The 26,890-nt window shown below is 35.3% G+C and overlaps 1 protein-coding gene across 5 annotated transcripts in view; it reads right to left on the reverse strand.

The window, feature by feature from the left end:
* LOC111048325 (potassium channel subfamily K member 13) overlaps positions 1-19,450 on the reverse strand; it is a 162,386-nt gene extending 142,936 nt beyond the window's left edge. For 2 of the 5 annotated variants that reach the window (XM_039429189.1, XM_039429192.1), the window contains exons 1-2: positions 19,260-19,450; positions 18,095-18,277 (exon numbers count right to left, since the gene is read on the reverse strand). The gene's annotated coding sequence lies outside the window, so the exon portion shown is untranslated. Of the gene's footprint in view, positions 1-17,661; positions 17,694-18,094; positions 18,278-19,259 lie in introns of those variants that run through there. The other 3 variants (XM_039429193.1, XM_039429190.1, XM_039429191.1) reach the window with 3 other exon arrangements.
* Positions 19,451-26,890: the final 7,440 nt, after the last annotated feature.

The following is a 26,890-nucleotide window of genomic DNA, read 5'->3' on the forward strand; positions in this document are numbered from 1 at the left end:
CTTGCTCATATTTGAAACTTCGATCAGACTTTTCAGAGTACTTTTTCTTTGTGTGAATTGTGAAATTCGATGATTTTTTTAGTCGTCATTTTTTTAAAGTCATCAAAACAGCTGCTCTACAGATGAAATATATATCGACTATGTTTTCTTTTTATGAACTGCGCTACCTACCTACCTCATGCACGAGAAGAAGGTTACTAAGTACATTTCCCAAGGATGGGGTGGACCCCCCATTGGTTTCCAGAAAGGAGACTCATGCCAGTTTATAGAGCTGATAAATAACTATACAGGGTAGTTAGTGTTTAGCAAGTTATTTTTGAGAAAATCGTGAAAAACATGGTTTTTCAGTAATTATCCGCCATTTTTCTCAAGAATATTACGGAGCTCCTGCAATTTTCCCAGGAAAAAACTCATGTCATTTGATAGGGCTTATGAATAGATGAATCCGTGGTATGAATTTGAAGAAAATCGTTAAAGCCGTTTTCGAGAAAACCGTGAAAAACATGGTTTTTTGTCATTATCCGCCATTTTTCTCAAGAAAATTACGGAGCTCATGGAATTTTCCCAGAAATGAGACTCATGCCAGTTGATAGTGCTTATGAATATCTATCCCTGGTATGAATTTGAAGAAAATCGTTAAAGCCGTTTTCGAGAAAACCGTGAAAAACATGGATTTTTAGTCATAATCCGCCATTCTTCTCAAGAATATTACGGAGCTCCTGAAATTTTCCCAGAAATGAGACTCATGCCAGTTGATAAGGCTTATAAATGGCTATCCATTGTATGGATTTGAAGGAAATCGTTAGAGCCGTTTTTCGAGAAAACCGTGAAAAACATGGATTTTTAGTAATTATCCGCCATTTTTTCCGCCATCTTAAAAATTGAATTTTATTGAATTTCTTATTGTCGGATCCTCATGGTATAAGGACCTTAAGTTTGAAATTTCACACACACACACACACACACACACACACAACCACACACACACACACCACACACACACACACACACACACACACACACACACCACACACACACACACACACACACACACACCACACACACACACACACACCACACCACACACACACACACACCCACACACACACACAACACCACACACACAACACACACACACACACACACACACCACAACACACACACACACACACACACACCACACACACACACACACACACACCACACACACCAACACACACACACACACACACACACACAACACACACACACACACACACACACACCACACACACACACACACACACAACACACACACAACACACACACACACACACACACACACACACACACACACACACCACACACACACCACACACCACACACACACACCACACACCACACCACACACACACACAACCACACACACACACACACAACACACACACAACACCACACACAACACACACACACACACACACACACACAACACACACACACACCACACCACACCACACACACACCACACACCACACACCACACACACACACACACACACACACACACACACCACACACACACACAACACACACACACACACACACACACACCAACACACACACACACACACACACACACACACAACACACACACACACACCACACACACACACACACACACACACACACACACACACACACACACACACACACACACAACACACACACTCACCAACACACATTCAAACCACACGCATTGGATCCACAACCTCAGTTTCCTTTTCATTTGTCGGGTCCAGATTTTTCATACCTCAATGATGCTTTGTTCTGTGGATATCCTCCGTCTGCTCCCTCCACATCCTCTATACTTTTCTTAACCCCTTTCTCTTTCTTTTTCTCTTTCACGCAAGAAGTTATACCAGACTGCACTTTTTCCCCAAGAATATAACTATATACTATAGTATATAGCTATTGTATACTAATCCTCGCTCTTTTCCAACCTTTTCACCAGCAAGAGCTCCTTTGTTACATAGTGGGATCCACTTTTGAATTTAGCAGCATTGGATGAATGATAAGCATTGACGCTATTTGAAAGAAATGATGACAGTTTGAAGTGGATCTCAATGTGGTTTCATTCTTCTCAGGGGAAGTTTTCACTGAGCAAAGTTTTTATCCTCGGCTTTAAGCAGTTTAGCTTCAAAGTGAGTACAAGCGCACGTGTGTGGCTTAGCTGACTATAATAATAGTTGACTGTGGAAAATGACTATAGGTTATATTATTGTTGTAAGGAATTAAGTTAACATTAAATTAAGTTAAGTTACATTATTATACGATATAACTAGAATTAAGTTTGTTTTTTCGGTTATTTTCCAAAATTATTTTTTTAATATTAAATCTTCTCTATTCAAGTGATAATAATGTGAAATATCTGTTCTATTTTTTGCTTTGAAGCATCTAAATTTGAAAATCTACTTTGTGAACATATTAGTGGTCTGAAAATTTTGCGATGTGAAGAGCTACAAGACTTAACCTATTTCGGACTATGTGTAACCATATCTAAATTGGGGAGAGGAATAGCACAAGGTTACCTTATTTTTCCTCTCCCTATCATTTATGTGATGTAAACTTATTATATCAATCAATAAAGAATAAAGAATAAAGTTAGGTTGGGAAAAGGGCATTTCAATCTTCAATTTTGAAGACTATAAATAATAAAACATCCTTGAATGAAAAAGACTAAGAAATTGCCGAAAAAACCACAGATTTATTGATACTTAAAAAGACCGGTTTCGGTTATTACACCATTGTCAATCTCTGATGAACTAAAACTAATAATAGAACATCCTTGAATGAAAAAGACTAAGAAATTGCCAAAAAACCACAGATTTATTGATACTTAAAAAGACCGGTTTCGGTTATTACACCATTGTCAATCTCTGATGAACTAAAACTAATAATAGAACATCCTTGAAGGAATAACACTAAGAAATTGCCAAAAAACCACAGATTTATTGATACCTAAAAATACCGGTTTCGGTTATTACACCATTGTCAATCTCTGATGAACTAAAACTAATAATAGAACATCCTTGAATGAAAAAGACTAAGAAATTGCCAAAAAAACACAGATTTATTGATACTTAGAAAGACCGGTTTCGGTTATTACACCATTGTCAATCTCTGATGAACTAAAACTAATAATAGAAAATCCTTGAATGAAAAAAACTAAGAAATTGTCAAAAAACCACAGATTTATTGATACTTAGAAAGACCGGTTTCGGTTATTACACCATTGTCAATCTCTGATGAACTAAAACTAAATACAAGAGCAGCAGAATTTTTACTAGTAGGCGAGTACTGCTATTGTTCAAGGGCATGAACGCCTGCCATTGGCCCAGCTAGACAGTCTCCTCTCACAATAAAAACATCCCCAAAATAAAACATCAAGCTGTTTACCCTGTTCTCAATATTTGCAGCAGCAGAAGTCTTCAGTGTGATTTACAGCATTTAATTGGGATTTGATAATAATTTAATTTTTATTTCAAACTATATTATATTATAGAGTATTGTTAGTGATTCTTGAAGGAAAAATTTGTAAATGAAGAAAAATATAATGTGATGTTTGAAGAGAAATTTAAAAAATATGTAATATGTGTCCTAACATTTCGTACTTGTCCAATTATATATAAGGTCTCTTTTCTGTATAGGGCTACTTGTAATATAAATATAAAGAAAATAAAAATCTCAGTACCCTTTATTTGAAATATTTTATCACAACATTATAAAAAGGAAAATTAATACAGAATAGAACTCAAAATAATCAAGGAAATGTAGGAAATAAAGATATATTTGTATTCCATATAACACAATATTTAATAAAGCTATAAGAAAAACCTTTACAAAAAATAAATTCATTCTAGGTTATAGGACAACAAATAATGCATTCGAACTGATAGAGAAGAAATCAAATTTAAATGTACAGCAAGATAAGTTTAAAAAATCTGGAATCTATGAACTTAAATGTAGTGATTGCGACAAATTCTATATCGGACAAACGGGTAGAAATTTCCATATCAGGTTTCGAGAACATATCCTAGCACTAAAATTTAAAAATTATACACAAAAGTCTGCATTTGCTGAACACTTGATAGATTCAGGCCATAGTTTTACAGATTGATATAAATTCCAATATGAAAATACTTAATTATGGTAATAAAAGTCAAAAGCTGAATGTCAAAGAAGAATTCCTTATTTATAAAGCAGCAAAATTGAACAGAGATAAAATAATAAACTTAATCCAATTACACACCAATAACCCCATTTTTGATAGAATCATGCGAATTTGAACCCAAAATTTACAGTCCTAGTTCATAAAAACATATGAATACACTAACATATGATCAAAATAAGAATCTTCCAGTAGTATTTATTTATTTACTTCATATCACTTGAAAATGGCATAAATGTCTGAAACATGTGATAAAATATTTCAAAAAAAGGGTACTGAGATTTTTATTTTCTTTATATTCATATATAAGGTGTATATTTTTGAAGTACTTAAATCATATAATAGGTGATAAAATTGAAATAGGAAAGATAAAATTCAGTTTTTATTTCCTATTCAACCTATAATCATATAAATTGATACCCTCTGTGGACGGATCTCCATTCTTTATTGATTGATACAATAAGTACATCATCAAAATGATTGGGAGAGGAAAAATAAGGTAACCTTGTGCTATTCCTCTCCCAAATTTAGATAAGGCTACACATAATACGAAATAGGTTGAGTCTTGTAGTTGTTCACTTCACAAAAGAAGTGGATTTCACGCTACCACTTGACTGCATACCGTTTAACTGTCTTCATAGAGGTTTACACATGCATTAATATATTAAATTGATATCCTAGTCGATTTTCCTTTTGAATTTAGTGATTTAATTATATCTTATGGAGAGTGGCCGTAGTCGAGTCAAAAAACGTGTTATAATTTCATGACCTCACACTATGGAGTTGTGTGACCTCATACAATATTACATAATACATGAGTAGTCACTCATGACCTCACACTCAATATTCTAGAATTGCTCAAGATCTTCTAGGTTTCCCAACTTAAATCCTTGGTTCCAAAAGCATCATAACCTCTTTTGAACTAATTTTCGATCGAATGGGAATGGAACTATAATACTGTTATTCCATTTCCAATACTTTTATGATTATGTGTTTTTGTCTAAATGATAAAATTAATGATGTTGCTCATGAGTTAAGAGTCTCACTAAATCCAACACAATCTATTTGTTATTCTCATAAAACCTATTCCTCATCACATTTATTTATCTCCATATCGCAGGCAGTTCGCTCTATCAAAGAGACTCTCATTAGCTTTCCAAAGTAAACGTTACTTCATCCTACAAAGAAACTTATGTTCGCTTTCCAAAGTAAACCATGCCAGTCATGAGCTTATTCGAAGCGTATCATCCAACCTTATCCAGAACAATTCTCCAGTTTGAATCTTCGAAATTTACTGTATTGAAAGAACATTTTCACCGTACGCTTATCTCTGAGATCTCGATTACTGTTTTCTGATGCTCCATGCAAACTTTCTCTTCAAGTAGTGCAGATTATCGATTGTGAAAGGTCGATCCACATCTGCTCAATATCGCTCAAATCTATCCAAATATCGATTGCGAAAGGTCGATCCAAATCTGATCAATATCGCTCAAATCTGTCCAAATATCGATTGTGAAAGGTCGATTCAAATTTGCTCAATCGATATACCGGTAAGGTCTTCTTGTCAAATAAAGCTCGCTACCCCTCCACAACCTAACCTATCCCACTTCTACATATATCCTTCCCCTCCTCGCTCCTCTTTCCCCACCTCATTCATCCTTCTACTTCTCCTCCTCGCTACTCCTTCCCCTCCCTTACCCCTCTCACCAGTCACTCCACCTTGATACAATCTCTGTCTAGGGTTTACTCTGCTTTCAAGCAAGATTAGACGAGAACATTCGAAACTCTAAAACACCGAGAAAACTACTGTCTTCCACTCCAGATCAGTCTTTTACCGGATTTTCCTTTCTCTCACCCGATTTTCCAGAACGAAAGTGGTTGCCCCACTTGAACTAACACGCAAATCTCGAACCTCTCTCCGTGATCAGATATCGTTGACTTCATCTCGCACTTCTTTAGGTTGTTCACATTTCTTTTTCAAGAAAAGATGTCGTTTTTTTCCAGGAGAAAACGTTGTTTGAAGGAGATCAAAGTTGTTACTAACACTTATTATTTTAATTATATTTTGGACACTTCCGAATAAGTGGTAATTCATTGAGATTCATAAGATTCGTATTAAATAGAGTCCAGCTTTTGACTGTTGACCCATGAATCTCATGTAAAATGTCCTTTAAGTTAGATGAAAATGTAATCACGCTGCTTGAGTATTTTAAAGTCATGCTTGGAGGGAATGCACATGCACACATCAGCAGATATTTGATATTTGTTATCTATTTAATACATCTCACATTGCCACGTCTGACAAGACTGGCAAACACTGGTAATGGTAGACAAAATAGTAATAGTTCCATCTATGATGGAAAGGTAATTACAATAATAATACATAATCTATTTATATAAAAGCGAAATGGCACTCACTCACTGACTGACTGACTCACTCACTCACTCACTCACTCGCAGAACTAAAAATCTACCTGACCAAAAACGTTCAAATTTGGTAGGTATGTTCAGTTGGCCCTTTAGAGGCGCACTAAGAACGGATTTGGGTAAATTTCCACAGATACGCCCAAAATCTGCGTTTTTCCAGCGTTTTTTAGCGTTTTCTCAGCTTTATCAAGAACAAATGAAGAGAACATTTTCAAATTTAGTACAGAAGCTCAGCTAGGGTGTAATAATGTTGTGTTAGAAGGAATTTGCAATAACATCAAAGATACATCAAAGGTTCCCCCTTAAATTAGCGTTTTCCAGCGATTCTGCGCTTTCTCAGCTTTATTGAGAACAAATGAACAGAAAATGTTACTACATAAGCTCTGCTGGGGTGCAATAATGTTGTGTTAAAAAGAGTTTGAAATAACTCCAAAGATATGTCCAAAATCAGCGTTTTTTTGCGTTTTCTCAGTTCTTTCATCAAGTAATAGACAGAAAATGTTCAAATTTGATATAGAGGTTTAGCTAGGGTCTAAAAATTTTGTGATGAGGTGACTTTAATATTTCATCAAAGATACGCCCAAAATCAGCGTTTTTCCAACGTTTTTCTCAGCGTTTTCTCAGTACTCTGACTTTCTGATGGAATGAAGCATGATCAAATTAAATATTCAGGCGAGCGAAGCGAGTCCGCTGATCTCATTTTCGGACGATCCAGTCGGGGGTCCAGGGGGTGGAGCCCCCTTGTTAGACGGTTATGGCGAGCGAAGCAAGCCTGACGGCTAGTATAACATATTTGTGAAAACTCATGCTGAAAATGAAAATTATGGTGATATCAATAAATTGAACCAGCAGAATATACAGGGAAGTGGAGAATATGAAAGGTATAAGTGGCAGGATATTAAGGCTAGGTGAGGGGTAATAGGAATGTAGAATATAAAGGATTATGGATACTAGTAGTTCTGTGAACAGTAGACCTCACGCAGTTTTCTCATCCACAAGTATCTGATGTCACATGTTCTAGTTGATTCAGTTGAATCACAATTCACAGTTGAATCATAATTGAAAACTGTTATTTGTTTTCTCCAAGATCAAAAACTCACTCATGTTAATGAAGTCAGTTCACGTTTGAATTTGAATCCCATATGATAATTTATCCAGTTCCGTGATATTCTTCCCACCTGATAAAAATATTCCTCAACAACTATTTTAAAATGTATTTCTTCAATCAAGAGTATTATTATTTCTTCAGAATTATTTAGTTCATTTAATTTTTTTTTTAATTTTCAATCACCTAATACATATGTTTTTCGAATGTGAGAATATTGATACTTATGGGCACACATCGTAAAAAATATTGAAACTGTACCTTATAAAAAAAGACACGGCCAGACATCTGTGTAATGCATGCAATAAATAATCCATTTGTCAGCTGATTGATTATTATGAATGATTCTAAAGTCTGAATTATCCTATCTTCAAAGTAGATGATATATATAGTGATTTCAGAGTATGGAGGAATTCCTTTTCTTTTCATATTATCCTTAAAATGCAAAATTTCAAAAAACCTTGTGTATACATCGACGCGGAGTTGAAAAAGGAATATTCCTGCCAAATCTAATCGAATTCTATCGACGCGTTTTATACAGACAGACAACAGAAAATACTAGTTGAAACATAGACCACACTACGTTTGATTAATAAAGGAACCAGAATGTTCCTTCACCACTCTAGCACCTTGGGTTGTTGGGACGCTAGGACGCTAGTATGCAGACAGACGGAGAAAATATCAAACTACTGCATGTAGGCGTAAGCAGACATTTGCAGATAGACAGATGTATGTTGCGTTGCAAGCTTGCAACATTCAAACACCTGGTGTGGGACTTTTCTTCAGTCTGTCATTACAAGCACTACATCTGTAAACAGAGCCGTAGTGCATTCTTGTGACGTCAGCAGAGGTAGGGTTCGTAAACCAATAAAAATTCGTTGATTTCAGCTGATCTATATCAGCTAGTGTTTTTATTTGTGTAGGAGCCCTATATGTAATGACGTCACACGAATGCACTACGGCTTTGTTTACAGACGTAGTGGCACAAGAGTCTGTATGCTTCTGTGTGTTGTATGTCTCCATGAATATTGTTCAGGCCGAAGGAGCAGGATAGGCAACACGCTACAAAAGTAGAAGAGATTTCTGTAAACCAATGATAATTTTTATTAGCTACTTTCCAATTAAACGAATGTCCAGAAAAATAATGTTAATGATGTAGTCATTGAAACGTGTTATGATTCATGAATATAATGTGAATTAAAATTTCAAAACAATATTTGCTAGCCGGGTTGGTCTAGTGACCTGAGATGTTATGGACCTAACCTCCTGTCAACTGGCACTGCCGTGTCGAGGATTAGAATCCCGCCTGTAGGGGGTGAAAAATTCAATTGATTTAAATAATAGTTTTATTATCTTGAAATATATTAAAATATACAAAATTAAGAAGGAAAGTATTATTAGAAAGCATGAACCCAAGCAGTTATTCCATTGTCCACAGACAAGCTAATACCATTATTTATGTGGGCAACATCCATGATAAAAATTTAATATTATTGTGAATAAAATGTTGACTATTCATTAGAAATTTCGTTCGACTTTTATGGTTTTCCATGTTCTAGGTTTATCGAGATGACAAATTGATTTTTCAAATGTCTAGTCCAACCTAGATTATTTGAAGCAGAAGAGCTAGATAAACACTGATCATGGATTCTGTTTACATGAGGTAATTTATTTTCAATAATACCGTAATGGATAATGGATGAGTGATTAGTTTTCCTATTCTTGTGTTGTATAATATTTTTTACTTTCCTTGCCCTACTACCATAGGTAAGGAAAGTATTGCTTTCCAAAAAAAATTAAGGTACCCCAATTTCAAGTTTCCTATATGTTTCAAGGCCCCCTGAGTCCAAAAACATGATTTTTGGTTGTTGGTCTGTGTGTGTGTGTGTATGTGTTTATGTCTGTGAACACGATAACTCCATTCCTAATTAACCGATTGACTTGAAATTTTAAACTTAAGGTCCTTATACCTTGAGGTCCCGACAATAAGAAATTCAATAAAATTCAATTCAAGATGGCGGAAAAAAAGGCGGATAATTACTAAAAAACCGTGTTTTTCACGGTTTTCTCGAAAACGGTTTCAACGATTTTCTTCAAATTTATACCATGGATAGGTATTTATAAGCCCTATCAACTGACATGAGTCTCATCTCTGGGAAAATTGCAGGAGCTCCGTAATATTCTTGAGAAAAATGGCGGATAATTACTAAAAAATCATGTTTTTCACGATTTTCTCAAAAATGACTCGACTGATTTATTTCAAATTCATACCCTGTATAGTTATTTATCAGTTCTATTAACTGGCATGAGTCTTTTTCCTTGGAAACTAATGGGGTCCACCCCATCCTTGAGAAATGGACTTTGTAAACTCCTTCTCGTGCATGAGGTAGGTAGCGGTTTATAAAAAAAACACATAGTGAGATATTTCATCTGTAGAACAGCTGTTTTGACAACTTAAAAAAAATCATCAAATTTCACAATTTATACAAAGGAAAAAGTACTCTGAAAACAATTATATATACACATAAATACAGTAGTCTGATCGTTGTTTCAAATATGTTGCCACCAATCGTCATTATGTTGTTATTCCCCTAAATTATTCTCGTTTAAGAATGAGGCTTACAGGAAATGAGCAGGGAAAGTTGTGTGAGTGTACCACACCAGACTTTTTTGTTATGTTTTGGCGGTATAGTTTTAATGAAAAACTATATCTGACAGCAATGTTAGATTTTCCCAATGAGCCTCACTCTTGCTCTCCAATTAATATAGATTTATACTTCCCGTATAAATAAATGGATTGTTGAATCGTATGTACATTCCCATAATTTCTTCATCTCTTTTTATACTGTTTCACAATATACCATTTAACTCGGTTGACCTGGAAATCTGCAGTGTTTCACGCCTGTTGATATAATAACATCGGTGCACCGAGCTTCGCTTGTTATTTTTAGTTATTGATAAACAGAACACAATTCTCTTAAATGAGCGTGTTTATATTTCACAGCTGGCTATACGTCATCTTATAAATTTCGGGGATGCTATACTTTGATTTTCCACATACTCACTTTTTACTGTCCACAGCTGTTTCAGCCAAGAATGAATTATCCTTTTAATGTCGTTCAGCGAGTTTTCCCAAGAATGAGACCTAGTGCAATCGAATCTTTATATCATAAACCAACTATGTTCCAAATTTCGTGAAAATCGTTAGAGCTGTTTTCGAGATCCGGTGCAATACAAACATATAAACATCCAAACATCTAAACATCCAAATATATAAACAGAAGTTGCTTGTTTAGTAGTATAGGATATGCAAGTTATTTATCCATAGTCACAATCTTGCTCTCAATATGTATAATTTGTGTAATTTAACTTAATTAACTTATGTAGAATTATGTAAGTAATATCTTGACAACTTAATGAAATTATCGAAAAAACGTGATGTTTTGAAAATTGACTACTCGAATAGTTTGTAAAAGCCCTATATGAGTTCTACTGAGCTGATCTCTACTTCAATTTAACGATACTTGACCATGTCTTGCCTTGGCCAATGGCATGCACCATAACTGAATAACCAGATATAAAAAAAACCAGATATATAAATACAGAAATTGCTCGCTTAATATAATAGGATTCCGATTTCTTCATTTAAACTGAATAAATACTTGATAATAATTAATAGTAGAGTGATCTTAGACCAACATCTGTGCTCTTCTAAACTCATAAACAAGCCATACAGTTATTATTTACTCACATCAGAATATATTATTCCTAACATTCTGTTATGTTATAATCTAATAAATCAAACTTTTAAAACAGTTGAATCTCTGTTTCTATGCTTGAAAATTGTTTGTAACCTTGCTTAGACTTTCTTTGTGATTAAACATTCTTAATTTACCATCGAGACAGTGTATCAAAGTTTATGAAATTTTGTGCTTTTGAAGATTAACAGATTGCTTCAACCACATCGTAAAAACCCAAAATCGTTCATGTGAAACGAGTATTTTGGAATAAAACATACAAGCAATCTAAAGGTACGTACAGATACGCACCGCGAACATTATCAATTAACTTTTAATCAGCTGATGCCAAGCTTTTTATATCTGTATCTTACCGTTTCTGTAAAAATACAGATATAATCAGCTGATTAAAAGTGAATTGCTCATGTTCGCGGCGCGTATATCTGTACCCACCTTAATATGTCGTGTTATACGGCGAGCAAAAGACCATACATGTCAATCGACCAATAAAAGTCAGACGATAATAGTATAATATTCAAGATTAGATGAAACAGAAACTTCTCAATAACTTAAGAGTATCACTACCCTTGAGAATTCTCTTTCTCTTTTCCGCAAGTTTCAAGAAAGAGAAAGGAGACAGTTGTTTGTATGAGAGGCAAAAGGAAGAAGGATAGAAAATTATATTTGGAATCCACTCAAAACTCCAATTCCCGGTTTTTACCTCGAGACATTTGAAAATATTTTACTTCCAATAATTATTGTTAACTTATAACTTTTTATTGGGGATGTCGCCCTTGAAACTCCATATTTAGCTTAGATCATAAAATGGATGATGACTTTTTTCCGGTTTGACCAATCTATGTTGAAACATTTGAACATGACCAAATAGAGAATAGTTTACACTTTACATTGAGTGCACTAAGATGTATTAAAATTTATTTGGCAATAGATATCATCGATTATGATAAAATGTCTTGACTGAGCGTGCACAGAGAACAGGGCACAAGCACTACCTCCGTAAACAAAGCCGTAGTGCATTCGTTTGACGTCAGCACAGGTAGGGCTCCTACACCAATGAAAACACTAGCTGATATACGATTATTATTACTGTTCACCTTATGCGTATAAAAAAACACATCAAAATATGGTTGAGGGTGATTGGTAGGGAAAACATAGAGGCTGTAAATCAGCTGAAATCAACGAGTTTTTATTGGTGTAGGAGCCCTACCTGTGCTGACGTCACTCGAATGCTCTATGGCTTTGTTTACGGAGGTAGTGGCACAAGTCATCATTTCTCTCTTGATCAATGCTCAATTGTGAGTATCATATGAACAACATCCTCAATGAAAGATTGTGAGTTAACAAGAAGATTGGAAGTTAAATTTTCAAAGCTTCAATCCTTAGAAGTTCTGAAAGCTATTCAGCATTTAAAAGATGTAACAACAATCTTAAACAGTACGAGTAGGTCCAGTTAACAAATAAAAAACTGTTTCATGAAATTAAACTCAACGACTCTAAAATCACTTAAATCTAGAGGTCATTATATTCATCTTCTATAATCTTTCCTCCCAACCCCAGTATTGGGTGAATCTGAAAATCATCCTCAAAGAATACGACGTTAACAATTATAATAGATTGAATAATCTATTCGTAATTGAACATTCTTAATCGATTGAACAAATCGATTGAAACAGGCTATCAAGGCTATCGATCGATTAGATTATATTCAAGATTTTAGATTTTAGATTAGATCAATAGATTTGTCAGTGGATGAGACTGGAGAGAGTGTTCATTTGCTGAGATTGAAACACACAGTGAATTAAAATAATTTTACAAAGTTTAATAAGTTTATTAATCGGGCTACAAAGCAATAATCCTAATATTATTTTCGATTAGATGATATTAGATGATCGATATGATCGATTAGATTATATTCAAGATTTCAGATTTTAGATTAGACCAATAGATTTGTCAGTGGATGAGACTGGAGAGAGTTTTCATTTGCTGAGATTGAAACACACAGTGAATTAAAATAATTTTACAAAGTTTAATAAGTTTATTAATCGGGCTACAAAGCAATAATCATAATATTAAGGAAAGAAATCTTAGGCATTATACATCATTCTGGCAATATTCTTCAACAGAATTAGTAGAATGTCAAACGTTTTCACTCAAGCCTGGTTTTCACTAGTGGAGTTAGTGGTCGAGTAACTGGCATACTAACTCTACCGAGCTAACTCTACTTCACTCACTTGGTCGAGTAACTGTTTTCACTACAATTGAGAATAGTAGGTAAAGTGTGTTGTCTAGTAAACAGAACTAACCTTAATATGTCAATACTTTTCAATAAATTAACACTAAAACACTTATTAACACTTTCTAATTAACTTCAATAAATTAAAATAATAAATAACAATATAGCAATACTTCTTAAACTTTATAGCCTACTGCACAACTCTTTCCACTCTACTAGCTCGAGATTGTTTTCATTAGCATAGTAGTGGTAGAGTGGAGTGAGAAGCAGTGGTGGGGGATGACAAGTGGTAGAGTACTATCATAGAGAAACAATAGCATAAGTAGATATCCCATGGTATAGGGCGTTTATGTCGCAGCTTTTACTGTTATCTCAAGCCGATAGTCCAGTTCTTTTCTGTTAAGCTTTATGACGCTGGTAGTCTCTCATATTGTGCCGTTCATACACTTTTACCCGGTCAAAACAGTAAAAAACGACAATAATCAACAGCAATCGGCTTGAGATAACAGTTTAAGTTGCGTCATAAACGCCCTATATACCATGGGATAACTACTTACGCTATTGTTTCTCTATGGTATTATCCCACGGTGCTATACCACTCTACTAGTACTCTACCATGATTCTACTCTACCATGAACGTTTTCATTGGGAGAGTTCACAAGATAGTTGACCGAGCGAAGTGAGGTCTAAGATTCAAGTCGACGGTTTGGCATTTCTCTTAATGTTTGAATGTTTAAATGTTGCGCATCTACGGCGAAACGCGGTAATAGATTTTCTTTTCATGAAATTTGACAGGAATGTTCCTTTTCAAATTGCGCGTCGACGTATATACAAGGTTTTTGGAAATTTTGCATTTCAAGGATAATATAAAAGGAAAAAGGAGCCTCCTTTATACGCCAATATTAGAGTAAAAATCAGACTATAGAACTATTCATCATAAATCAGCTGACAAGTGATTACACAGATGTGTGGAGAAGCCAGTCTATTGCTGTATTTCCATAAGGTCTATAGTTTCAATCAGGTACTTGTGGATGAGAATACTGCGTGAGGTCTACTGTTCACAGAACCACTACTTATTACGTGCCCAGGGAACTCTATTACTAACTCTACTAGAAGTTCTGTGAACAGTAGACCTCACGCAGTATTCTCATCCACAAGTTATGGAAATACAGCAATAGACTGGCTTCTCCACACATCTGTTTAATCACTTGTCTGCTGATTTATGATGAATAATAAATTCTATAGTCTGATTTTTACTCTAATATTGGCGTATGAAGGAGGCTCCTTTTTCCTTTTATGATATTATCCTTGAGATGCAAAATTTCCAAAAACCTTGTATATACGTCGACGCGCAACTAAAAAAGGAACATACCTGTCAAATTTCATGAAAATCTATTACCGCGATTCGCATTTTACATTTAACATTTAAACATTAAGAGAAATGCCAAACCGTCGACTTGAATCTTACACCACACTTCGTTCGGTCAATAACAATACTTCATAAACTTGATAGCCTACTGCACGACTCTACTCTACTAGGTCAAAACTGTTTTCTTAAGCATAGTAGTGGTAGAGTTGAGTGAGTAGCGGTGGTGGGGAAAGGCAAGTGGTAGAGTACTATCCCACTCTACTCTACTAAAAACTAGTACTCTACCATGAACGTTTTCATTGGGAGAGTTCACAAGATAGTTAGTACTTGCCCAGGAAACTCTACCACTAACTCTACTAATAAAAACCAGGCTTTAACGATCGAGAGTTAATAGTTTAAGCATTCTCTTTCCTAGGAGTATCAATAGTAATAAGAGCTAAGCACTCAATCAAGGGGTTCAACACTGGACAAATAATCGATTGGTGATTTGTCAGTGGCTGAGACTGGAACGTGGCTGTTTTTGCTGAGTGTTCACTTGCTGTGATTGAAACACACAGTGGACGTTTATTAAAACTGTGAATGAAGTGCAGGAGGGGAATAAAAAATAAATACATAAATGACTGAGACTCAAATTAATTATATAACTTACTAGTCATCAGGCTCGCTTCGCTCGCCATATCCGTCTAGACCCCATCGTTCAAAAATGAGATCAGCGGGCTCGCTTCGCTCGCCTGTATTTTTCATTTGAGCATGCTTTATTCCATCAGGTAGTCAAAGTACTGAGAAAACGCAGAAAAGCTGAGAAAACGTTGGAAAAACGCTGATTTTGGGCGTATCTTTGGCGTTATTTCAAATTCATTCTAACACAACATTATTACACCCTACCTTAGAACATTTTCTGTTCATTTGTTCTCGATAAAGCTGAGAAAGTGCAAAAAACCGCTGGAAAAACGCAGATTTTGGGCGTATCTTTGGCGTTATTTCAAATTCATTCTTACACAACATTATTAAACCCTAGCTTGGCTTCTGTAGTAAATTTGAACATTTTCTGTTCATTTGTTCTCGATAAAGCTGAGAAAACTCTAAAAAACGCTAATTTTGGGCGTATCTCTGGCGTTATTGCAAATTCCTTCTAACTCAACATTATTACACCCTAGCTGAGCTTCTGTACTAAATTTGAACATTTTCTGTTCATTTGTTCTCGATAAAGCTGAGAAAACTCTAAAAAGCGCTAATTTTGGGCGTATCTTTGGCATTATTTCAAATTCCTCCTAACACAACATCATTGCACCCCACCTGAGCTTCTGTAGTAAATTTGAACAATTTCTGTTCATTTGTTCTCGATAAAGTTGAGAAAGTGCAAAAAAACGCTGGAAAAACGCAGATTTTGGGCGTATCTTTGGCGTTATTTCAAATTCATTCTTACACAACATTATTAAACCCTAGCTTGGCTTCTGTAGTAAATTTGAACAGTTCCTCTCCATTTGTTCTCGATAAAGCTGAGGAAACTCCAAAAAACGCTAATTTTGAGCGTATCTTTGACGCTATTGCAAATTCCTTCTAACACAACATTATCACACCCTAGCTGAGCTTCTTTACTAAATTTGAACATTTTCTTTTCATTTGTTCTCGATAAAGCTGAGAAAACGATGAAAAAACGCAGATTTTGGGCGTATCTCTGGAAATTTTTCCAAATCCGTTCTTAGTGCGCCTCTAAAGGGTCAACTGAACATACCTACCAAATTTGAACGTTTTTGGTCTGGTAGATTTTTAGCTCTGCGAGTGAGTGAGTGAGTCAGTCAGTCAGTGAGTGAGTGCCATTTCGCTTTTATATAATATATATAGATGAAAAAACGAGTAATCTCGCATCACAGCAATGTGAGAACTAATCCATAGTTTGCTGTAGCCTAATTGAATGCGCCGACCGCAAGTTCAGATTTATTACCCTGTCATTTCAGCAGATAATGAATATCTCGGCTGAAATGGGCTGTGAAAGGGCTTTCAAAGATAAATCACTCAGTAATTGAACACAGAGCGTCAGATCTATCATACTGCAATTGCCAGAATTGACAAATCTGCTTCAGTTTCTGCTCGACAAAACGGTTAGAAGTAGTGTAAGCGAAGTAATTTATTTTATGCACTGGATAATTCATCACATTTGAACTATCTCATTTCTATCCATATTTTGAAACTTTCTATGGCCTACAGTGAGGTTCACGTTATAATGGCAGTGTTTGATTAGCAATGGTATTTATTTATATGAGATACATATGAGAGCACAAGGATAATATCCCATAATTACTCTCTTAACACATAATACAAGTAAAACATTAGTATTGCTATCCTTGTCTATCATTCAACAAAGCATAAAGTGCTATCTCTTTCTTGCTTTGCTCTGTTGCCAGATCGTCTTCTGACAATATAGAATTAATAATTAATTACCAAAATATTTTATCTTAATCATTATAAATTCATGAAACATATACATGAAACATTCAGGGGCTGATATCGTAATTTTTTGTTACCTGTCATTTATCAGTTGACTCTTTTAAGTGTGTCTCACCTCAGTAAATGAAGAAGATCTTCCAATATTTGATGTCACCTGTAGTTTGACTTGTCTTTAATTATTGTTTAAAACCAGTAGCAAAATATGAAACGCTCTCTAAAAGTTCAAATTAACATTGATGAATAGTAAGAACTAAATTCACGAAGCATCAGGGGCTTATATCGTAATTTTTTGTTACCTGTCAATTATCAGTGGTAAAAGTGTATCTCACCTCCGGTAATGAAGAAGATCTTCCAATATTTGATGTCAACCGTAGTTTGACTTGTATTTTATTATTGTTTAAAACCAGTAGCAAAATATGAAATTCTCTCTAAAAGTTCAACTTAACCTTGATAAATAATATAAATCAAATTCACGTAGCATTAAGGAGCTTATATAGTATTTTTTGTTACCTGTCATTTATCAGTTGACTCTTTTGAGTGTGTCTCACCTCAGTAAATGAAGAAGATCTTCCAATATTTGGTGTCACCTGTAGTTTTACTTGTTCTCAATTGTTCAAAACCACAACATACTTGTAGCACAGGTTCCAGAAATGTGTCTCATAATTAGTTTAATTGCTAATTAATAATTTATCAACTCCCTCACGTTTCTCACTTTCAATAATTGAATCGGCCTGAGGAGAAAGGGAGAATGTCAAAATTTTTCATTTTTCTTTTATGGTTGAAATGAGTTGTTCACTGTGGGATACATCGATTGGAGTTGAAAGGGAACATGTCAGCATTCTCTCCATACAAGAAACAGATATCGTATTTTTGCTGTACTGGAGTGAAAGGGAACTAGTCATGACACACAATTTTGTTCCCTTTCAACGCCGAACTTTCGAAAATTAGCTGTTTGTCAGTTGTGATTTTTATGCTTTTGTTAGGTTATCTTTGATTCACGCGTCGCTTTGATGATAGATTGCTTTCGGTTGAGGTGTTTATTGTAAAAGTTGAGGAGTGATAATCTATAATATCATCATGAATAATAGGAAGTTAACAAAAAACTCAATCTTAAGGGGTGAATCTTATATAAGTGCTTATACTGGATTAAAATTGTTGTCTTAAAAGAGTTAAACATTAACATTTTATCAATATTTTTGGAGAGAAATAGTACAGGCATAGAGAAACAATAGCGTAAGTAGATATCCCATGGTATAGGGAATTTATGTCGCAACTTTTACTGTTATCTCAAGCCGATTACTGTCGATTATTGTCAATTTTTACTGTTTTTTTGGGGTGATAGTGTATGAACGGCACAATTTGAGAGACTACCAGCGTCACACAGCTGCATGGGAAAGAAATACGTGGACTATCGGCTTGAGATAACAGTAAAAGTTACGACATAAACGCCCTATACCAAGGGATATCTACTTATGCTATCGTTTCTCTATGGTACAGGCTTAGTCTAGTTTTTCCTCCAATGTCGTCATAATTGTATTATGATTATAGTATTTATAGTTTGCACCCTTATGACAAAAAACTATCTTGAAATTATCAATACTTTTATCTGTGCTCAGTTTTTTCTCTCCCCTGAAAAATTCTGTTTTTTGACATGTTCCCTTTCTCTTCAGACCGATTCAATTGTATTATAGAACTTATTTTTGAAATACAAACTTTTTCTAACTACACTAATCCTTTTGTCTCATGTTTGAAGCACTCGATGTTTTTGTTGTTAAAATTATCATTTTTTGGGCGGAAGATTTGGATTCGCGTGATAAAATACCGCTTCGCGTGACGTAATGACCGCTTCGCGTTAACAGAGCGCGCGACTTAATTACGACCGCGCGTTCCCACCAGGGCTTTGACTGGACGGACTGAACTTACTGGGACCCGGCAGAAACGCGTCCCAACACCCTTCATTGCGCATGCGCGTCACAAAAGACCTTTCTCCTACCCCACCCTACGTCCTACGCCAGGAAAACCGAGTAGGAAACCCGGCTAAATATCTCTAAAGCGAAGCGAGAAATCGTCTCCAGCGACATCTCTGTGTCTCAACGTGCAATATGATAGCTACCCTCTTAATGGTGCTTCTCCTCTTGCACTGAACGTGCAATATCAGATTTGATTAGGAATGAGAGGGTTTGTGCTAGAGTAAATCTTATTATGGAACTAGGCTACTGAGCTCATTCTTCCCTCTTGTTTTGAATTGGAATACCTGATTCAATAAGTGAATTCTCGTTGGATAGTACCTTAAATTGAATTGAAATGCAGCTCTCGTTTGACCAGTTCAATTTGTGGAAATTAACTAGTATGAATTATAATATACGACATAATTCCACTTGGAATATACATAATAATTTGATGCTTTGAAACAGTTCAAGATAAGTCACAACCCTTTAAGCTGCGTTCTCACCAAAGTTATTAACAAAATGTCAATAACTTAATCCTTATAGATTCTATTAGATTAAAAATAACTTATCATACACATGATGAACATATATGTTTGTCAAGTTCCGTTTAATCTGATAGAATCTCCCTTCACCACCTCCACTCACTTTGTGCCGATGTGATCTTTCCTTGTAAGAGCATTGTCCATCAACCCTTGGAGAGATGATTTAGATTTTCTTCGACCGAAATTTCTAGTAAAAAGTAGTCTATATCAAACTTCTCCGCTTAGGTACTCACTCCTTATTAATTTCGTAGTCGAAAGAAATAGAAGGGACCATAAATTTTGTTTTTCAAGGCATTAATCAATCCCCCACAAACGTAGCCTGAATATGACAAGGGGTGGATTGATTCTCTTAAACTATCAATACATAAGAAGTCATAAAAATGCTATCTAAGTTCTAATAAGAAGGGTGAACTTTTAATGTCTCCATCTAAAAACTTTGACTTCATAGTTTTTCATTTTTCTTGAAGCATCATTATTAGTAGAACCTTTCCTGTCATTAAAAATTGAACTAACTTACTCTAGACTACATTTTAATTATCTATTTATCACATTGTGTACAAATAATTAACATGAGAAAAGGCACAACAGGCACATGCCCAAAACTGTCCCATTTCCAATTTATACTATACTGTTCAAATCAAAATGTTGGTTATGTCTCTTTCACTTTTCAAAATACAATTTACGCTTTTCAATACTCTTAGAAATTTTTAGGCTGAAAATTTTTCAGCTTTTTTTATTTTCTAAATTTTTTAGAAAATTTATTAGGCTCTCAGATAAACGAGCAAATTTTGAATCAAATAGATACTATTAGAGTCTTGAATCAAAAAATCTAGTACAGTAACTTAATAATTATTCAAAAAGTCTAAATTTTGAATGAAACTAGAAATTTTTGACGTAAAAACTTCACACCATACAGAAAACCACATTGAACATTTTACATTGAAATATTTGACTAGAGACTATTTTTTGAAATGTTGGTTGAATTGAAATGAGAACAGTTTTGGGCATTCGCCTGTTAGGCCATTTCGAAATTTATAATAATTTATTGTAAAATATGAGATGAATGAATTTATTGAAATGTAATTTCAAAATTTTAAGCGTTCATCAAAATGATATTTTACTTGAATATTGTGTATTGTAGCCGATTATTTGACATGAATTTCCGTACTACGAATTCGGCTACATTACAACTGTATCACTTTTTTTTTATAAAATAGAACTTTCAAGTTTCTTCAATAACGAGCCTTAGGGAGGCCTTTTGGCTTGAGGCTTAAAAAAGCCTTCAGGCTTCACACCAGTGGCTATTCACACCATGGCGGGAATTTATTCACTTAATGTGTCTGACGTTATTTTTGTGAATAACGGTTTGCCTGGCTTGGCCGCAGTCGGTAAAGCATGAGTACAAAAATATATAACTCTGGTTGTGGTTCTTAGAATAAAACTTAGATAAAATTCTTATAGGCTCGCTCAGGAGCTCCCGCAATTCATTGCTCTTGGACAATTTATATAAATCTTTGGAACGTATTATTTCCAGAGATTTGATTATCAATGCAAATATATCGCTGAGTAAACCAGCTTATTCTACGAATAATAAAATCGGATGGTAACTTTCTTAATATTACAATACTGATAATTCGATAAATAAATATGAGATTGGTCATGCATGGAAGTGGAGAATCAAATAAAGGATACACCATAAAAAATTTGATACATATATTGTACAAGTAAATATCAAAGACCAAACAAATGTGGAAACATATAGAGCAACAAGCACACACAATAAATATAAGAACAAATATATCAAAAATAAAATATCACAGATTGGCTCACTACTTTTTAGCTCTTTAGCACGAAACGTTACCATGTGCTTTCAATTCATTAATAGTATGCATCTATTCTATGCAGCTCAGGTATCGACTTGCTGCTGCTTGTCGATTTAAAAATCTCACTGTATATCTTCTTTCCAAAATCCTCTAGTTGAATACTATTTGTTTACAACAAATTTTTGTCAAGGTGTCTGGCTAGATTTCACATTATACGACTTGATCGATTATTAGGTCGCCGATCAGTAGGTATTTTAAGCCTAACCTCAAAATTTTCAATACTTTATATAATATAATAAGTAGCAAATAAAATTCTTTTCTATTCGGCTGTTCTAATTTTAGCCATGGTACCCGTTATTATCTAATCTTTCATTTGTTGTTATCGCATTTGGCGATAATAGAATAGCTGTTTTACTTCAGACCTATAAAATTCTTCCAATTAGCGATTTCACTATACTATTAATTGTGATTTTCACTCAATTCTAGTGTGACAGAGAGTGAATAATCACAGAATTTATTCATTGATGAAATATGACTGCAATTCGTTCTATTAAATAACACAGAAGAGATTAAATAGTGAGCTGTTCGTGATGGAATACAACATTGTAGAATCCAATATTGTATAAGAACATGCACAAAGTTGTATCTTTTGAACAAATTTCACGAAAAGATTGAGCATGAAAATCTCTACAATTAATGACCAGTAACATTTTCACCTAAAATTGAAAATAAGCTTGAAATATGAGAAAATGTGATTATTAGACTGTTGGCAACTGTTAATTCTATTGAATCATTCACTATGAAGGGATAGCACACATCGTGTGTCTTCAGCGTTATTGTCCTGTCACCAACTGGCACAAATCTTTGAATAGTAGACTTGAGATTCGCGTGTACACTAGCGTCAGGTGATCAATTTTCATAACGGCAAGGAAAGTTGTGTGAGTGCGCCACACCAGATTTTTGAACTAGAATTTGAATGGTAGTGATTGTGTGGTAGATTATGAATTATTGAGTCAAACATTGAACAGTCAAAGATCAGAATCAAGGAACGCCTCAGTTGAACTTGGGTCGATTAAGATCAATCTAGAGCTTCTCTGTGAGTCCCTCAGAGGGAATGGGCCCTGAGAGGGAATGATTATTAACTTTGAGCTTCCATGCAGTCATTTCTTGGGTCTGTTTGCAACACTCATGTCTACAGCCTTGCTCGTAATATTAGTTTGAATTGCATGCTTGAATGATTTTGCTTTGAATTTGCGCCTCCAGCCCGCTCTACAGTTGCTCCGCCCCCGCTCTGTAGTCGCACCCATCATGAACGTTACGGAAGATGTTAGCTCTTCTCGCGTTCCCCGGTCGATCCACTCTTGTTCCCTGGTCGAACATCAATCGATCTGCTCGAGTGACGTTCGGTTGCGGAGCTGAGCGAAAGTCTGTACGCACCTTATTGTCTCAGCTACTCGAACGCTTTGACTTCGTTCTATGAATCTTGAGATGAGATTATACAGTGGACAGTTACTTCCCAGAATGAGTCACACTTTCTTGAAACTCACTTGAAAAATTTACTTGTAAATTGTAAAATTGAAACTGACTTGTAAAATCAAGTCAGATAATTTGCACTCATAATATAGTTAAGGCCCGGTTGCACAACAACCGGTTAAATTAATTTCACGAGAGCCAATCAGAGAAGGCGTCTTTAGAAAGAAAGCTCTTGGAAAGACGGAAAGAAAGCTCTCTGAAGCCGTCTTTCCAAAAACTCCATCTCTGATTGGTTCTCATGGAATTAAAATTTAACCGGCTGTTGTGCAACTGGCACTAAGAGTATCTGACTTGAATTTGAATTCTTTATTAATTGATACTTCCTCCAAGGTATGCTTTCATTATTAAAATATAAGTTCCAGTATGCTTAGTTCGAAGTAGAGTTTTATTTGTGAAACTATTTTTCACTTAATGCTATCAACTTTCGTGTTTAGCTTCAATGAAAATCACATTTCCCTGAAAAGTAGTGAATGTTTCCGAAATATGAGACGCATGAGATTCGACCGTAAGAATAATGAAGCAGTGAACTTTCAATAAAGTAATTTATTTATGAAGCCTCTATGTAGAATCATCATAAAGATGATGATTCTACATGGAATGACTCAATGGTTATTTCAATGTTGGATGAGAAATATTTGAAGATGAACTTAGTTTGAAATAGAGTTATATTTTTGAAAATATTTTCCACTTCAATCCTATTACCATAGGTAAGGAAAGTATTGCTTTCCAAAAAAAATTAAGGTACCCTAATTTCAAGTTTTCTATACGTTTCAAGGTCCCCTGAGTCCAAAAACATGATTTTTGGATGTTCGTCTGTGTGTGTGTGTGTGTGTGTGTGTGTGTGTGTGTGTGTGTGTGTGTGTGTATGTGTGTGTATGTGTGTATGTCTGTGAACACGATAACTTCATTCCTAATTAACCGATTGACTTGAAATTTCAAACTTAAGGTCCTTATACCATGAGGATGCGACAATAAGAGATTCAATAAAATTCAATTCAAGATAGCGGAAAAAATGGCGGATAATCACTAAAAAACCATGTTTTTCACGGTTTTCTCGAAAGCGGCTCTAACGATTATCAAATTTATACCATGGATAGCTATTTATGAGCCCTATCAACTGACATGAGTCTCATTTCTGAGAAAATTTCAGGAGCTTCGTAATATTATTGTGAAAAATGGCGGATAATCAATGAAAATCACATTTCCTTGAAAAGTAGTGAATGTTTCCGAATTATGAGACCATGAGACGCATGAGATTCGACCGTAAGAATAATGAAGCAGTGAACTTTCAATACAGTAATTTATTCATGAAGCCTCTATGTAGAATCATCATAAAGATGATGATTCTACATGGAATGACTCAATGGTTATTTCAATATTGGATGAGAAATATTTGAAGATGAACTTAGTTTGAAATAGAGTTATATTTTTGAAAATATTTTCCACTTTAATGCTATTAATTCTTGTGTTTAGCTTCAAAGAAAACCACATTTACTTGAAAAGTTGTAGAAGTTTTCGAATTATGAACCATTGAGTCATTCCGCTCAGTTTCTAAACTACTTATTTCTGGGATGAAGAATGAGAGTCACATATATTCACTTAGTTATTTAGTTCCACAAAACTTTTAGTTAGTTCCACAACTATTCAAGACGAAGGTGAGATTTTTGTAGAATAGTATTATATTTCTATTAAATCTAGCTTGTGATGGAACATGGGATAATACTATGAGAAGCTCTGGCTAATCTAGTTCGTAGAAACTTGTGGGAAAAACTTAAATCGAAAAAACTTGGGTCATCTCTGTTACTTTCCATCAATTCTATTTTGTTTGCTCCATCTCAGCGATTTTTCAACTTATTTCTCCGCCTCATCCACCCTTTCCTCATCACCCTCTCTTCTTATCATTCTTCCTTGTCCTTCTTCTTCTGTTTCTCCATCATCACTCCCTCTCTCACTCTCCTTAAACTCTTCTCCAACTCCTCTCCACCACCTCCTTCATCTACTTTCCCTCCTCCTCCGCCACTTTCAAGTTTTCTTTTCCATCATCGTTGCATTCTCTTCTCTAATCATTCTATTTCCTTCTTCGTCCACATTTTGTCGGATTTCTCCTTCTCACTTTGTGTATACTTTCTCCTTTCCGTTTTTGTTTATCTTTCTCCAATTATTCTTCCATATCAACATCCTTCTCTTCCTCTTTCGTCTCCTCATTTCCTCTTTTTCAATTGACCAACATTTCTCCTTCTCTTTTTCCTCCTACTCCCACTCATCTTTCTTCTCTTTCTCCTCCTACTCCTACCCATCTTTCTTCTCTTTTTCGTCCTACTCCCACTCATCTTTCTCCTTTACCTTCCACTCCCTCGTCCTCCTCCTCCTCTTCCTTCTTCCCCCTTTCCCCCTTTGGTAGAGAGTTAGTGGGGAGGATATTTTTAATATTCTTCCCAAAGAATGGACATTGATATGTCCAAAGCTCCGCCAATTTATGTAGATGCATAACAATATGATTATTATCTATAGTTATTATATTACAAATTGCTTTTTCATATCATATACAGTTCAATAATTTTCTTCTCAGTCTCCATTATGTAGATTCATCTATAATTTTGCTGTATTGTAAGCTATTGTATATAAGTGTATAAGCCAGTATAATATTGTAATCTACATAAATAAAGTACTCAATCAATCAATCCCCTTCCTTTCAAATTATTCTCTTCCACCGCTTTCTTTCAATCCCCCTTTCTCCTTCTTCACCGCCACCCCTTCAACGCTTTAATCTCCTCCTCCATCCTCGAAATCATCCTCACCACTTTCTTCCTGCCCACTTACTCCTTTTCTCCTCCTCTCCTCCCTCATTTACTCCTCCTCATCCTCATCCTTCTTCCCCTCCCCCTCATTATCATCCTGCTGCACCACCACCTCCTCCTCACCCTTTTCCTTCTCCTATTTCTTCTTATTCATTTTCCTGCATCTTCCTTCCTTTCTCGGTCTTTCTTCAATCCCTCTTATTCCTTCATTCCACTTTCTTCTCCTCCTCCTTTAACGTATTAATCACCCCCATTCCTCCTCATCCTATTTCTTCTTTTACTATTACTCCTCCACTATTTCCTCCTCATCCAACTCCTCCTATCTTGCTACCTCCTCAACCTCCTCTCCTTCTGGGTTTCCTCTCCTTCTACGTTTTTCTTCTTCCTTCCATCACATTCTTCATCCAACATTCTCCCCCTCCAGTTTTCTCCCCTTCCTCCTCTATCACCCCTCCAAGTTTCCTCCTAGGTTTCGCTTCTTTCTTCTATAACATTCTCTCTCACCAACTTTCCCTCTTTTTTCTCCTTCCGTTTTCGTTTTCTCTTTCCTTTTCTGTTCCACTCCACCTCCACTGATTTTCCCTCCCTCGACCGAGGGAAAGCAGAGGGAAATTTGGCACCGCCCTGCCGCCGGACCAGGAATTTCAGACAGAGTTGAGTTTAATGAGGTTTTAATGAAAATAAACAGTCTTCGTGCAG

Source organism: Nilaparvata lugens, chromosome 5 (assembly GCF_014356525.2).
Source record: "Nilaparvata lugens isolate BPH chromosome 5, ASM1435652v1, whole genome shotgun sequence".
NCBI classification, from domain to species: Eukaryota; Metazoa; Arthropoda; class Insecta; order Hemiptera; family Delphacidae; genus Nilaparvata; species Nilaparvata lugens.